Source organism: Calonectris borealis, chromosome 3 (genome assembly GCF_964195595.1).
Source record: "Calonectris borealis chromosome 3, bCalBor7.hap1.2, whole genome shotgun sequence".
In the NCBI taxonomy this organism is placed as follows: domain Eukaryota; kingdom Metazoa; phylum Chordata; class Aves; order Procellariiformes; family Procellariidae; genus Calonectris; species Calonectris borealis.
Window position 1 is genome coordinate 56,809,260 of NC_134314.1, and position 17,431 is coordinate 56,826,690.

The following is a 17,431-nucleotide window of genomic DNA, read 5'->3' on the forward strand; positions in this document are numbered from 1 at the left end:
TCCACATGCCTTTGCATTCTCGGCTGAGGCAGAACTTTGTCTGTAGTGAATCAGGACCCTGCTCCTACATTCTTCTTACAACAGGGTTTCATAGTAGGGCAGACGGCTAGCTGAAACCGTGCCAGCATCCCACAGCCTTTAAAACAGGAACTACAAACTCTTTTTTGTTTCTGAATTAGCATCTGACAGATGCAAAAAGCTGCCATTAATATCCAGCTCACAGAGTACGTATGTAAGACTGTGAACTCATGGAAAAGCTCTGGTAACATCAGATATTGCAGGCAGTTTGGCATGTCTTTAATAACTGGATTGCCTCACCAAGGTTTATACTTTCAAATCTGCATTTTTGTCAGTCAGTTTAGCACCCACTGGATGGTTAGATAAGGTAGAGTCTCGCAGCAGAGCAATGAAATATTCATGCAAGTGGATGAAATGCTGTTAACTAAGTTGCAACTGCAAGAACAAATTCTGACTGCTCTCACACCTGAAAAATCTTGCAGGGATGGTGTGGCTGGAAAAGACAGCAGAATTACAGAAAAGAGCAGTTGTACAGGATTGCTGAAGGGCAAATCTAGCCTACAGAATGTGTATTTCCGGGCACGAGTCAAGAAACTTGCCTTTAGGATCTGAGTCTGACTCTGCAGGGTTAGTGATTAGGGAAAAGCGTTTGTTTGTAAGCTGAGTCAGCTCCGTGACATAGACTCCAGGAGGTCCTGCTTACGCGGCTACATGTCAGACTAAAAAATCACTGGAGATGCACATGTAAAAGGAAACATCTGTGCCAGCAACTAAAGCAAGTTAGCAATGCTCTCTTGCGTAATGCAAGTAAAAGGATGTAGAGACTCCCTGAAGGAAAAGTTTTACCTAGCTTTTGTGAAATGCGTCTGGTTTCTTTGCATTTTTCCCCATTAAACATACCCAGTCTTTCCTCACTGCATCTGGAGATAATCTGAGCAGCAGTGTCTGGAAAAACACAGTTTGAACTTCTGTAGAATACCTGCCTGCACCAAACGCACCTGCCATGCGGGTTATTTGATACCACAGGTAACCTTGCCACTTTTTGAGGAACATGAGAACATAGACACAGCAGCATCCCTCGTCCCCCATCCTATCAGCAGATAACTGCAGCAGATGATTTGACAAGAATGGTGGATATTACTAGCTGACTGAAGTGAAAAGGCTGACAAGTCAGATGTCTCTGCAATTAATCAAGAGCTGAAGGCCCTTTTGCCCTTGAGTTTCATGTTCTATTTCTTCTCTGCATTTCTCTTATTGCCTTAAGCCTCTTACTATTTCCTATTCAAGTGACTCTTCACTTTCTAGCTTCCTAACTTCTCTTTTACTCCTCTTACTAAAAAGATTTCTAATAAGTAATGATATAAATGAAAACAAAATTAAAGGCCTTTTTATACCTTGGTTGTTTCCCTTTCTCCCCCTCTTCTTCCCTTCAGTCTGGACTATATAACACAACCCTTCAGGATTGCTCTCTCTCACTTCTCCCCTTGCCCCACCCCCCCAGCTTTTTCAGGTATAGCCACCATTTCCCTTTCTTCAGTTTAACATTGCTAACTCCTCTGTGGAAGTTCATCCAGCTGTCCTGCCCTTTTTCTCTTAGCCCATCGCTCTGCCCAAGGATCACCAATTATTTTGAGCCATACTGCATGCATGTAACTGAACAGCAGTATGAGAGCAGGAAGAGGACCCAGCTGCTACGTGCTAGGGACCAGCCTCACAAAAGCACGTGCATGTTGCAACTCCCAGCTCTTAAGTGACTGGCTTTCTATTTAACATCAGAGCCCTAATCCTTGCATGAAACCCACAACAGCTGCAGGAGAGAGGCACCTGAACTGTTACTAGCAAGGAATGCTTTCAGCCCGAGATCTGTGAGGGGCTCAAACACAGGTTCTGGTGATTGTTTGTCTGACTAGCTGCCAGCAAGAACCCTTTGAGATGCTGGGTGTTATGCACCTAGCTCTTCACTGCAGGCAAGCACGTCTGTCCTCTCTATCCTCACAGACATGAACTCTGTCCTGAAACTAGGCACCCGTGCCTGTGCTTCTTCACACACATTGTGGCAGTTGCTACCATCAGAAGACCTCCAATTCTTAATAAACCACTGCTCGGACCAGTATATGGAAATTCCAAATTCAATTTTTACCTCCTTACAGAACATTGCAAACGTATGTTTTCCTATCTAGATGCTCTGTCAGATTATGGAACAAGTTATTGCTGGCCTTAAATGCATATTAAAATTTTCATTTGACTGAGAGCAAGTCACATACCAAGAACTTCCCTGGAAGCAGTTCAGTTCACGGGGAAGAGATGCCAACACAGCCCTAGAGGAGCTACCACCAACTTTAGTCTCATCATGAGATGGAGTTCTCTTGATTCCTCGTGTTGAAAGTATTGCTCTTTGCATTGAATATTTACACATTTACACTGTGTCTTTTCTTGGCCCTGAGGTTTAAGCATTCACCTAGGTGTGGGGAAACCCATTTATCGGTAGGATATTTAATGTTAAGTATTCACAAGAGTGGAAGGAAGAACCCGAATCTTCTTTCTCTCCCCCAATCTAGACAAGTGGTCTAGTCATGAAGTTATTGTCTTTCTCTATTATTTCATAAAACTATTCCATTTTGCAACAGAAAAGATTAAAGCTGCCTCAATCTATAGCATTATGTAGCTAGTTTAAGCATCCATAATAGAAGTGAGTTCAAAAACTCATGAGCAGACGATGGACTTGAACTTACACAAGTCTTTGAACTACTGTTTAATGGGGAAAATATCTTGTACATTGAAACAGATTAATTGCATACCAAATGCACCTAGTCTTACCAATGAGCTCAGTAGATATTTGCTTAAAATAGAGATCTCAATGTAGCTTAGCTACGTACACTAGGTAGCAACAGACCGTACACAAAACATACACTTAACTCCTGAGGGAACTTCACAGCTGGAAAGTTGGCACACAGAAACTCCAATTTGTGTTGTGCAGAAGTACTGCAGGGGTTTTGAAGAGATCAATTTTTAACTCAGGTGCCCAAGTCTTTGTTTTTCTGATGCAATACTCTTGAGGCTAAATGAAATACTGACGTATTTTTCCTTGCTAGGAGATATATCTCCTCATGGGATTAATGGGAGGAGGTTTCTCTTGAGATCCAGGCAAATGTTCAGATAAATATTGGTGAGATAAATATTGATCTTGCTACCACTGATTGCATTTGGGTAATGTAAGGCCATTACCTGCCAATGGGCGAATCCCTCCACTGCATTTATCCAACCAATTTCACTTGGTGAGACACCTTGCTGTCCTCACCCAAAGAAAGATAACTGCAAATACAGCCATTTTCTCTTTGGAACAAATTTTAACAGTTCTTAGAATGATCAGATCTGCTAAACCAGATCTGTAATTTAGGTCTTTAATTTACATCTGAAAATGAAGACTATAGAGGTTCACTGGGTGGAGAGACAAATACCTGTGAGCTAAATAATTACTCTAAATAGTCTGTTTTGATAAATACTGCCTGAAACAAAAACAAACCACAGTAATTCATATTAAAATCATCATTCTCTAGAGCTGATAGTACCATCTATATTAAATAGATGCTTATGTAGGTTTATTTTTTGAATGAATAAGGAATTGTTTTGGAGTTCAGCCTTTTTGTTATGCAAAGCTCTTTCTTCACATTAGCTATTCTCATTAATGGACACATTCCCAAGCAACATTTTAAAATATGGTTATTGCTTCTTACTTTGTTTCTTTAATTCAAACTGTGTGGCTTCACTGTGTGGGAAGAGACAAGGTTAAGTTTAAAACCAAGCACAGCATCAAATCCTCCTCTTTTTAAAAAAGGGAAGCATTTTCATTTCAAAGTGCCCTTTTTAAGGAAGAACCTCTGAAGAATATCTGAATCACAGAAATGTTTCAGGGCTGCTCCTCCTCCACTCCTTGTAAAGATTTGTTCCCCACCGTATATTTGCTATTTCTGTGCAAACTGTATGTCTGAAATCGATGCTAGACAATTCCTTTTCAAATTCAAAATTGATTTTAGCCAGTTAAAAGACAACATCCAAACAATTCCTTGTCACCTTTTCAGAAAATTTATTAACACAGCTGGAAATAATCACTCATTCAGCAGGAATCCCCACAGTGCATCTTACAGAAAAAAAAATGAAAACAAGAAAGACTATTCCTGACCTACTAGATTGATTCAGACCATTATAAAGGAATCATTAGCAATCTAAGGTGAGTTTTAGAAATTGGCCATACTGACATTGTGCTGCAAAAATGTGTTCAATACAAACAAAATAAATCGCATTTCTTTTATTTACCTCAGCAAGAACACAAAATATGGAATCCCTGTCAAACTGCTGTATTTCCAGCATTTCCAGCTGTGGTCTCACATGGCACTCCTCCTTAGCACTCAGGGCAATTACTTAACCACAGAATACATTTCTTTCATTTCACTTTGCCAGTTCCATATCTGTTTATCTTGACCTTATGCACAAGTTAGGACGAGAGGAAATGGCCTCAAATTGCGCCAAGGGAGGTTTAGATTGGACATTAGGAAAAATTTCTTTACTGAAAGAGCGGTCAGGCCTTGGAACAGGCTGCCCAGGGAAGTGGTTGAGTCACCATCCCTGGAAGTATTTAAAAGATGTGTAGATGAGGCGCTTAGGGACATGGTTTAGTGGGCATGGTGGTGTTGGGTTGACGGTTGGACTCGATGATCTTAGAGGTCTTTTCCAACCTTAATGATTCTATGATTCTAAGTTAAAATTTATTGATTTAAAATGTGTCTTTACACAAAAAGTGGATAGGAAGGGTCATACTTCTGTGGTTTGCTCTTTGCAGACTTTCTGTTAAGCTCACTGTTTTCACTGACAACATAAGTTTCTGTGTTTTTCTAAATTCCTTGAGACCTGTGGAGACGACACGAGAGAAGAGGAACCATCGATCCGACTCTACATTGTGTATGATGAAGAAATTCTTAATTTGGTCCTATTCACTTGCAATTTACAGAAACCACTGCAAGTCATGGCATTCCCCAGGTTTCTTTTGAGTATAACTTCACTTGAAGTTGTTGACTATGGGCAATTTGTAAAAACTCATTGAAAATTCAGGTACCAAATTGATTTTACAAGTTTGGCAGCCCAACCTTGTGTTTCTTCCTATATGTAAACCTAGAATATCTGATTCAGTACAAGGAACTCCCTTTTAGTGGGAGGCAAACATAGAACGTAAAAACGTAGAGTAATGATTCAGAGAAGACATGTATTTTAAGCAGCACTCTTTTATTCATAAAAGTGAATTTTTTTACAGAGGGGTCTCCTTAAGGACTTATGAAATGCTATTGCATTGATACAGTAAATGTAACATCAGGCATTGACATCAAATTTGTTTCATCATGCATATCCACTTTAGTTAATGACAAAATGTTACCTGTAAGACATATTTAGGTGCTGGAATTCTTTTACAGTGCAGGACACCCCATGAAAATATACATAGAATCTATTATCATATATATAAAAACTTCTTTCTAGGAAATGACGAATTTAATGTGAAATGTGAATTTAATGTGAAAAGCTTAGCCTCTGCTTAAATCATCTCTCAACCCACTTCTTTTGTCAGAACTTAGATCACTGAAAAGACATGCTGAAAATGTTTGCAGGCATAGTGATTCTGAACACCAAGACTTATTTTAAACCTCAAAAAATACATTTTGTATTTCTAAATCCAGGCTTATTCTATATTTCTCTTTTCTATTTAAGGGTTACATGGCCTTTGCAGCATCAGGGCTTCAGGGTTTTTTTGCCAGTTAACAGTATCAGATAAAATTTCCTCCCCTAAATCATACACTTATAATCTATTATGATGTTTCTCTTGTTACCTTTTATCCCAGTTTCTCAGTCACATTCTTTTAATCACCATTTCCTGAGATTCTACTTAGCATTGGACAATACTGCTTCAGAACTGAGCAAGATATTTTGAGTACTAACAAGTGATCACACCAAGGATTTAAAGCACAGATCACTGAAATTTTGGCATTAATAGCCTGCCTCCCTCATCCACTAACTCTCAGTGACAGTAATTTCTGATTTTCAAAGATACACTTTGCATTTCAAACTTACTAAAATATGCTTTCAATGAAGTGAAAGTTATTAATTAAAGTGACAAACGGTTTTAGTAATGATAACCAACACAAAATGACTGCATAAATTGCTACGCATATGCACGAACCTGCAATGACAACGATGAAGCAATTAACTTAAAAAGCAATCTTGCTGCAGACTGAAGCAGCTTCTCTCTGCCAACAGCTCAGTATATGGTATGCCAGTATTGTCCACTGCGTTACTTTTGCATAAGTAAGAGATTGACTTTTGAAATAACGATTTCCCTGGCATCAATATAAATGAATACAGAAACACCTATCCAGGCCAACTCATGTTGGGCCTGCCAGTTGACGTTTCAAGGTAGAAGTAATTCAGAAAGAAAGAAACATGGGGTGCTGTGACATCCACTGATAACTCCTATCACTAACACTTTGCTGTGGGGGCTTTTTGCAACTGCTGGAAAAGGATTCAGGTGGGGAGTGCATGAACTTCCTGTTGTCTTGGAGCCAATGTATTTTTTTACCAACTATAAGCTATTGATCGAGTGAATAAACAGAGAATTACAATAACTGATTGTTTAAGTTAAAGTGTTATTCCCAGCCTTTTATTTATGGGGAATTCACTGTGTGAAGTAAAATCAATTGCTAAGCAATGGGCCATGAAAAGGAAATAGAAAGTGCAGGATATGGAAACAGTAAGAAATATGCATGTGCAACTGCTAGAGACAGGCACTCTGCCTGAGGGCAATAAAGTCCTCAAAGCCTAATTATAGATACAAAGAAAGACAGGAAAATTAACTCCTTTCTGCATACCTGGTCTGAAATGGACATTACTTTCGTGTTTTGGCAGTCAGAGTTCACTGCAATGTTAAACCCTATGGTCTGGTCCAAAGGGACCAGGGGTGGAGATTGTAATGGAAATATCTTTAAATTATTGGAACCCATGATTTGAGTTTCATGTTATGGGAATTACTATAGCAGGAACCACCTGAACCAATAGAGGACAAGCCTTACAAGAAGCAGTGCAAGTGCAGCAGCGACCCAACCTGAGCTGGCTTTGGTGCCCAGTAATTCCATGCAACACATCACCTCTCCTGTCCTGCGTGACCACCATAAGAGATGGAGCCCAAAGACATGGAATAAATGAACCCAATGGACATTTTGTGGACATGTGTGGACATTTTAAAGATACTTTACAGGGGTGGTCCATAGGCTAAGGGAATGATATCTGCGTATTATATCAAAGCATGGGAAGGGGAGTAGTGGTTAATGAGGATGTATTGGATAGTGTGGGACCTGAACATGACGTAAATGGTATGGAATAAGGGGTGGAAAATGTGCTGGTTTTGGCTGGGGTAATTTTCTTCACAGTAGCTAGTATGGGGCTGTGTTTTGGATTTGTTCTGGAAACAGTATTATAAGTAAAATAGTGTCATTTGGGAATTCTTGTTCTACGCTGACAAAGATTTGGTCAGAAAAGAGCTGTGAAACAACTTACCAGAGATGATGTAGCAGGGCAGTGATAAAAACAACTGTGACAGGAATCAGGTCTGCTGGTCCCTTTCCTTGTCTGTTTTCTAGAGCACATGAATGGAAAGATTTATTACCAAAGATATTTGTTTGTAGAGCAATTATCACCACTTCAGGAATTGGTCAATGAATGTTTACAACTCCCTCTTTAATGATGTCTTTATATTACTATAGTCTTTATTCCCTTTTAGACCTCTATGGAACAACTGATAAATTTTAAAAAACTGACAAAACCCATTAATTACGTATATTGTAATATAGACACAGTAATACATAGATAAATATTAATGCTTCCAAATGTTCTGAAAAGATAAGCTGCAATAACATACTTTAGTACTGATACAACACTCAACAAGTATGCACATTATTACAATGACAGACAGTGCTGACTCTTTTAGAAAATATATTAGCTGCTTAAAATGTACCAACTCTGTGCTACAGAAAATAGTTAAATCTGTATGACACAAAATGAAAAAGAAAATTATCTCCAGAGGCTCTGGTAGCAATTGCCCAGTTCTGCTCTCGTGGTGTATGTTGTCACTCTCTCGTGTGAAAGGGCTCTGCAGTACACTGCTTGCTGTCCTGGGCATTTCAGGGGAGGAGGCTGCTGGGGCAGCCACAAAACTCCCCTCATGTACATGTAAGAAGCACATTAAGCCTGCTGGAATCAAAGGCATTTAGCTTTTGCAGTAAATTGGAGTGATGCGTGGGGTAGCGGAGTGATTTAACCTAAGCATTGTAAGCAGAAGCTTGGTTGCAATCACACATAGCCTAAAAAGAAAAACAGAGAGGAAGAGAGGGAGGAAGAAAGAAAAAAGAAGGAAGGAAGGAAGGAGACATACATCGAAGAAAACTGGTCATCATAACCCACATCTTTGAAAGTAGGAAACACTGGAGCCAGACAAGAAAGCAACAATAAACCGGAAGCCAAATGCTCTGCATGTAAAAAGGGCAAAAATATCAATTTCAAGCTTGTGTGTCGGGGTCTTGCAGCTGCCGGGCTCTACCCAGGAGGAGCCCACGACCCATTGCAGAGCATGGGGCGGCAGCAGCACAGCAGCACAGCTGGCGGGATTACCTGCTGTGCCAGACCCAGCAGCGATTTTGAAACAGCCTTCTTCGTACTTATTCTTGCAGCTCAAGGTCTGTGTTTCATTTACACTTAAATATTAAGTGCGGGATTTCATTGAAACTATTGCAACTACTTACAGGCATGAGGATAGTGGGATTTAACATGAACAGTCTGGAAAGACCAAAACAACATTTGTTTTGTTTAATTTAAAAAGCTGTTAGTTTTCTCAGTTCCAAGAAAACTAAAGCGATGGCAAGAAACGTGATTGTGCAGATTGCCTGAACTGGTGTTAATTACTTTTTAATCACTGAAAATTAAATTAGGCTTGAAATATACATTATTTATTTCTTGTCTGGGTTGTCCAAAGATAGTGTAACAAGCTAACAGATATTGAATTATAATTACAAGAATATAAAATAATATCAATTTTAGAGACTATAAGAAGGATATGCTGGCTGATCAATATAGAATTTGTCCAATTTACAGCATGGTTTATTTAACTAAAACAGTATAATAGAAAATGGTGTAAAATATTATCCTTCATCCTAACTTGTTTTGTTTATTGCTTTTAATTTTTTAGCTACCTTGGAGGAGCTGTTTACTTGTTTCCAAGCATTGTGAAGATTTATTTTCCTGCCAGTTTTACAATCTCATGGACTGTCTTCGGTCACAACCATCAGGAAAGAGACATCCTTAGGTCTCCAGGTACTGATGATGGGGGCTTAGGGAGCTTCAGATAGCACAGCTTGTGTAGATCCATTCTGCTCCATGGTCATAGATCTTTCTGGAGTACATGGATGCCGGGTATTTAGAAAATGGATCCCATTTTAATGAACATAATAGCTCTCTTTTTAATGGCATTAAATTTATTGTATTTTAAGGGAGACTAACAGCAGCCTGCATCTGCTTCTGTAAAAGTCAATGTCAGTATTAATATCAGGTACAGGAAACGAACTGGTCAAACCTAAGTAATTCCTAAACCTTTCATTTTAGTACAGTCAAAGCTCAGAACAAATCAGAAGATTCAGTTTTCAATGCTTTATGTTATTCCTCAGAGACTGAGAAAACGGAAAGAGAATAAAGGCGCTGTAACTGCTCCCAAGAACAGTGCCCTCTGCCATTGCCTTTCATCCAGGCCAAACAGAAACTCAACCCTATGCTGTCCTACAACACACAAACATTCTGCACCACATGCTTTTCTTGAAGTTCCCCTGTCCTTTCATAATTTGAGTTATAATAAAAACATCAGTCATCCACTAAGAAGTTAAACCTCCAAAGGTTAGGAAGGCATTCTGATAAATGTTTATTGGAGCTTTATTCACATTGCTAGGGCGTTGAAATGAGTGTGCTCCTTTGAATTGGAAGTTTGGCTTTGCTCTGTCAGCTGCTTTACCATTATTTTTAATGGTGCTGGCTGGTTTCTAGTTAAACTGAAATAGTTTGACCCATTCTGTGTCAAAAATAATGCATTCTCCCTTAAAAGTCCTGCTGTGAGGTACATAACTGTTATTTTCACTTTTTATGCAAGCCTGAAAGCCTAGAGGTTCAAGAACTCTCTCCTTCCATCTTCTGGTGAAGAGGAGAAAGGAGTCCAGCTGGCTTGCACGAGCAACATACCTATCACTCAGGATGGAGGGCTCAACTCTTTCCCTAACCCCTGGTGTCTGGGAGTACCAAGCCTGTAGCGAAAATATCATCCGCATAGACGTCCTCCTGGCCACTTTCTGTAAAGATTCCCTGGGGTCTTCCTCTTTTACACCTGGGGTAATGGAGCTGAACACAGAGGGAGTTGGCAAAAGATAGCGAGAACAGTAACAGCTTGGCTGCTAGGTCCTGGGGAAGGGGCAGCCCGCGGCTCTGCCCCACTGACCGGCCAGTAATGCCTCTTGGCTGACCAGTTACCCAGGCAGATGTGCAACAGCTGCCCCAGAGCCCTGTGTGTGATGAGGGGTCAGTCTGTCAGGTGGGGATGTAAGCACTGAGATGTTACAGGGGACGAGGCGGCAAGGGGCATGTGGGCAAATGTTGCCGATTGGAAGAGCTAGGAGTGAAATGGGTGTTATTGCATGAGAAGATGGCTACAGTCTAACATGGGGAAGCTGGAGTCTTCTGTGGTCTGCTCCCTGATATGAGCAAGGTGGCCCTGGGCTACACGGATGAAGAGCAGCTATGAAGACAGGGTGAGAGAGAGGCTGTCTTGAGGGCACTTCAGGCTGCTGGAGCTTGACTGGCACTATGCCATGAGCAGGGCAGGGCTTAACAGGTGGAGATGGGATGTGGTAAAGGCCTGAAGATAATTTCTACTAGTGGGTGAGGAACCAAGCTAATAGTCTACTGAAACACTGTTTGGGGTTTCGCTTTTTCCTTAATAGAAATGTGTTTCTTAACTGTGCTGGTACTTCTGAGGGTGTAAGCACCACCAATTAGAGGTTCCCAGGATCATATTGAGTAGTCCCAGAAAAAACTTGATGATGATGGAGCTGAGGGCATTTGTTAATTTCAATTTACTATTTCAAACCCAGTCTTTCTACCGCTGAAAACCCCTAGCAAAATAAATTATCTCTATAATGGGCAAAAAACACGCCTTCAAGAAGCAATCATTTGCAACAAGCTACACAAAAAGCCAATGCTGGGTCCCTCTATCCTTTTCAGAACGGCGTTTTTGTGTGTGAGTTAAACCAAATTTCTACCCTACAGATGTTTTTAAAAATATTTAGTTATGCCTACCCATCCCTATTCAGTCTGTACAACTTATTCGTCCTTGCTCTCAAACGAGGACTGAATTATACATAAACCTAAATTCATCAGCAAGCAAAAAGTTGTGTGTAAAAAAGATCAGTCAGAGAATCTGAAACCTGATCTCCTTGGTGAGCCTTGTATAAGCTGGCAGTCATCAAGAAAGACACTGCTAGAGACCCTATTTCATACCTGAATCTGAGGTTAAAGTAACAGTAAATATTTGGTGGTTTTCCATGGTACGTTTGGGATGTTTTTTCCCTATTGCTATTGCGATATGCCTACCGATTCCCTCCTGAATTCCTGGAGAATGCCTCCACAAATTTCCTTCTCTGTAGAGAAGAACTAGAGGGATTAAAAAGGAGCCATCTAGATTCCTCTAGATTACTTCCTATACCACAGTATATCAGTAATGCCACAAAAGCCATGATTCAAAGTGCTTTGGCAACAGCTGGCAGATCTAGGTGGATACTTTGCAAAGACTTCTGTAGTGTCCAGACAATATGTGTAAGACGAAAAAAAAGAGGGAAGGGAAAAGCAAGCTTCCTCCCTCCCACTGCCACTCAAATATCACTGATGATCACCCTTAAGACCTGAAAAAAATCTACAATAAACTGGGCATTTTGTGGAGCGGGACTTGATCTACAATGGGGAAGAAATGTCCATCGTCCTCTGTAGTACCAAAATGCCAGAGGCGCTGTGTGTGATGGACGAAAGCACTAATCTACTCTGACAAATCCCTCTGCAATTGCCGCAAAGCCCAGCAGAGGCTGGATGAATATCTTGGAATTCTGGAAATTTTCTGGTCATTATTGGTCTAACAAATAATAATTTAACAATTTATCTAATGGCTTTTAAAATGCAGAGGCTTCTGAATGCCTAAAGGGTACAAGTGAATTCTCAGGAAAGATGAATAGGTAACACTGCTATATAAGGGATACAATATTGAAATAAGTCCAGCATTAAACTGCATCTGAACAAAACAATACATTCCTACAAACAGACACGAAGTGTAAAAGTAAGACTATTTTTTTCTTTTTAAAAAGCCTCTAACTGCTGACCCTGAGCTTCACTGAATATGAGTGAAAGACAAGAGAAGAAACTTCATTTAAACACATACGAAAGTGATTTGCAGTCCATTTGTTGACAGCCCTGTAACACTGTCTGGCAAACAGCTACCAATCTGGGTAAGAAATCTGTTCGATTAGAGTGGAAAGATGGCTACAGATGGAAATGGCTGTGTGGAGGACCCCAGCCAGCCAGTGACAGGGTTGCTTTCCTCAGGAGCTCCAAAGTCAGAAACAAAACGATGGGGCCAAAATTTTATTTTGCATCAAAGCACGTCAGGATTTTCAGCCATCTGCGCCCCACTATTCTCTTGAGAGACAGCAACCTTTGACATGCCAGCTTTTCCTAAAAGAAGAGGAGTGGCTAATTGGATTCCTAATCCATTAATACTAATCTTTTCACTGAAGTGACAGCAAGTGTGACCCGTCATCTTTGCTTCCCCTGCTACTTTATGTGGCTGTGTAAAACTGGAGCATGGAGTTGGCTGCTGCTGCTCACACTTCACTGGAGTGATCTCCAAAAGGCTCCGTGCAACCTGAACTAATGAGCTGAGAGATGCAGAAATCTCAGGCAAAATCCAGCCCTATAGGGACAGGTTTTACTTGTAGGTAAGTCCATCCCCTGGTACTTTGGAAGGAGTCACGCATATTTACATGGGAGCTGAATTTGGTGTACAGTTTTAAAGTTCCTTTACGAGCACTATTTATTGCAATCCACAGAAACGAAAAGTGGTTAATTTTTTTCCTGTGTAGGGATGAGCAGGTTTTATAAATGAGGCTGTATAAATAGACCTTGTTCCTCAGATAAAAAGATGCGAGTGATGCAAAGTGTATTGCAACTTTAATCCTTTAATGACTCAACCACATACTGGTAATTACATTATGAAGTTGCATTTTTTTTCTCCTGTTCAATTTAGCGGGACAGAGCAAGAAGGGTTACATTGGAAGCATCTATGAGCCCAGATTATTCAAGGCAAGTGCTGTAAGTAATCTGAACCCACAAAAATGACTCACGTTCTGCTCTTTCATTCTCTCCTCTAACTCATCAACCAAGCACAATCCAGTGTCAGCTATCATCCTAAACATAGAAAAAAAGTGTTGGAGAGGAGAAAAGATGCTATAATAGCACAAGATCTACAGGTAAAATGCAGGAAACTGAGCTGAGTGTTTTAATAACCCATACATTTTTGTAAGAGAACCCCTAGATGGGTCTCACTGAAACATGCATGTTGTAGGAAAACTTTCCAGCGTTTGGTTTGAATTTCTTAGGGTGTACAGATTTAAGAATGGATTTTTAAGAGGACTTATCACTAACAACTGCCACATTTGGCAAGGTCGCAGTCTGAAAATTCCTCTGTGTAGATCATTACTGCACTGGTGTGCCTGAAACAAGTAAAAAAGTATGAACAAATGAAGGGAGAATATGAACAAAAGGGAAAGAAAGGAGAAGAGGGGACTCAAGCCACCACAGAAACCATACGCCAATGATGCAAATTAGTGCTGCTGTTCAGATCCGTTGGTGGGAGCTGTGGCAGAAGCACTGGCTAATGGTCTTGGAGCATGGCTAGGTGAGCCTGTATTTAACATGTCAGCAGCTGTCTGCGTTCTGTCTTCACTGAGGTTTCCGCTGTGGCTATGCCCTGAGTTGTAATAGGTGACAGCAGCTACAAGGACATATCTAACAAGGACAAGAATTGAGGTTATTCAATGAGGTTATACAATAAGATGAGGACAGCAGCAAGGCCAACTGGATGGAATCAGACTACAGAGAAAAGCTTGGTTTCCTTTCCTTTCCTTTCCTTTCCTGGAGCAAAAATAGTAACTCCTACACCACCAGTCCCCACTCTTGTCTTTTTGTAAGCAAACTAAAGTCCTCAAACTACAGTCCCTGCAGTAGTTCAAGAGATTCCCTGGTAGAAAGACAGAAAGTAGGTATCCTTATCACAAGCCAGGTGCTACCTGCACATCCATGAACAAGTATTTTATGACTTGTAGAAATGACGCGTGCTCCAAGGCTGGACTCACTGACCTGGAAGAGCAGAGAGAGTGGCACTGGAGACACTCAGGAACGCTGCAGCAGCCCAGGCCCACCTCCAGACTGGATTCCCCGAGCATCTACACGAGGAAGTTGGGTCTCACTATCATGAGAGACTGAGATAGGACAAGCTCTCTAAGCCAGGCCTAGGCTCACAATAGGAATAAAGGATGGGACACACCAGTGTTGTGTCCTGCTGGTCTAGAAGTGGCTGTGACATTCTGTGACTTTGGCAAGCTACATCATGCTGGCTTTCCTTCTTAAAAATACATAGTAATGCTAAGAAGGGAAGACTTAGTTCATCTGGTATGGAGGTCCCACTTTTGGTGGGAGCAGGAAGAGAGCCCACAGTCATTATGCATGTGGACAGGAGCCCCTTTTTGCCCCAGTTTGTAAGCTAGTTTTGAAGGTTTAGTGGGACATTTTTGTTATCTGGGGAAACTAGCAGTGTGTTTGTACTCCAAGTCTGAGTTGTGTAGCCACGATAGAGCTGGTTTTAAACTAGATACTTGCATGGTGTTAGCAGGACAGCTGTGGAAATACAGAAACCAATGTGTGCTGCAACATCTACCTGAGAAGCTCAGTAAGTTGTCAAGCTGTTAGTTTTAAGCTGTCTTTGGTATGCCTGCATTAACTCTAATAATGTGTTTTGTCACAGTCCTGCTTATTGACCTTTTGACAGTATCCGGCTTATTTACACAGAACATAAAAAGTCCTGTTGCCCTTTACACAGCAGGAATCAGAGTAATATTAGACATTTTCATCGGCCAGCATTGAATGGCACAGCCCAGCACATATTTAAATTTTCCTACATGCCTGGGGTATTCAGTTACTAAAAAGAGTTTGATTGCTTCTTATGTTTGTCCCATAAGTCTCAGTTACGATTTAGCTATTTCCCCAGCTGAACAATTCTAATGACTTTGAAAGGCAGTGAAGTGGAAGACAAATTTCAATTAGTAGGTAAAAACCTTAAGGTAAGCTGTGGTAGGGCATATCTTTTTTTAGTCTGAACTACTCATACAAATTACTATCTATATCTGTTCAGTGTACAGCGAAGATGAAAGAACCCTCCGCGCACACACAATTTCTAGCCACCCGCTACCAAAAAGCAATTATCTCCCACACCTTCCCAGGGCATTAGTATAATGCTGAGGGAAAGAAACATGAAAATGCATCCTTCCATAATGTGTTGCTGTCGTTCCTAACTGGGCTGGTAAGTATGGGCTTCCAGCTCTAAATGCATGAGAGGGTAGCAAAATGAGTGCAAGTTATTATACATAATTGGTACAGTTTCATGTGATCATCGCTGAAAGAATTGTTAGAAGTGATCATTAGAGGTGTAACAAAAGTCAGTTTATTTCTCTTGTCGCATTGTACAAGAGAAATGGGGTGGCATGTGAAATGGAAAACAAATGCATTCAGAAGTGATAAAATAAATTGAGAGGCTAAGCAACTAAACAATATTTAGTTGCTAAAGCAGACAAGGTTTGGTTTTGATATCTGTTCTTCTTGTAGACGGTTGATTCCAATCCAGTAGCTAAAAACCTGACCTGAAATCTTGCTTCAACAATCTTTTCTTTACTTTATCATTAAACTTACCTTGTGTTATGAGAGAAAGACATGCTGAAGTTAAAAGGGCAAACTGTTAGCTACGCAACAGTAGCATTCCACAGCATGTGGTGTTTACAGATACCCTGAGATATAATTACAATACCTGCATGAGAAGCACTTTCTGAGAAGCTGGTGCAGGCCAGTGAGAATGTTAATTAAATCCAGTACGAGGTTTTAGTATCAGAAATTCCATTTGACAGGCACAAAATATTGCAACTCTCCCAGGGGAGCAAACTGCTGAAACGCACTATGCAGTTCCAAGGCAGACCCTACATCACGACAGCATCATAACAATTTTAGGCTAATATCTTGGTCTCCTTGTGCTTTAGAACACAGTCCAGCCTCTAATTCTGGGGATGGAGGGAACTTCCAGAGATTATTTCATTACAGATAACAGTGAGTTTTGCTTTTATTGTTGGCTAACGTACTTTTTTTTCGCCCCAATCTTTTTCTCTTGCTGGCCACAAATTTGATCACTGAACACATGCATGATACTGACTTCTGTTTTCCGGTGTAAAACCAAAGCCAGAAGTTAGTGTATAGGTCAAGAGAAGGTGAGGCAGCCATAAGCATTTGCAAAGAGAGGCCCAGAATGGATGAAGGGACATACATAAAATTCCACCTGTGCTGGAGAGCAGCCTGTGCCACACTGCAGGATGTAACTCCATGAAGGACTTCATGGAGAAAAACCTTCAGTGTACTGAAGAGGGCAAATTCACAGAGTTGTTTCTCTTCCTTTTCCTCCTCTCAGATAAATGAGTCACAGGGAATGTAGGAGACAGACTGTATTTGCATGAAGGATTCTGTGTCCTGGCCCAAGAAGTGATCAGAAAAGTAACAGGAGCTCTAAAAAAAGCGTATTCTTAGAAACCACGTCATCTGAACAGATGCAGTGCTGTTAAAGTTCACTGGATAAACCAGGTTTTATTTTCTACAGCATCTCTTTAAATACAGTAACAAGAAGTCAGCAGGTTCATGGGTACATACCCACTGGAATGTTTTGCTGGACATTAATAACTCCACAGCACTAGGTTCAGCTATGTGGGCCAAAACAAACATAAAACAGTTTTTGGTTTCAATCCCGCACATAACCTCTGGGAACTATGTTGAAACTTCCTGTTTTCCCTGCTACCTACCATGCATTTCACAGCCTACAAATACGAGCTAATGAAGAGCTTTCAGAGAATCATGCTTGGAAGGAAACCAAGGAGCAAGAAAACAGCTTCAGAGTAATGCATGTGTCTTGAAAAACCTGCCTGTGAAATAT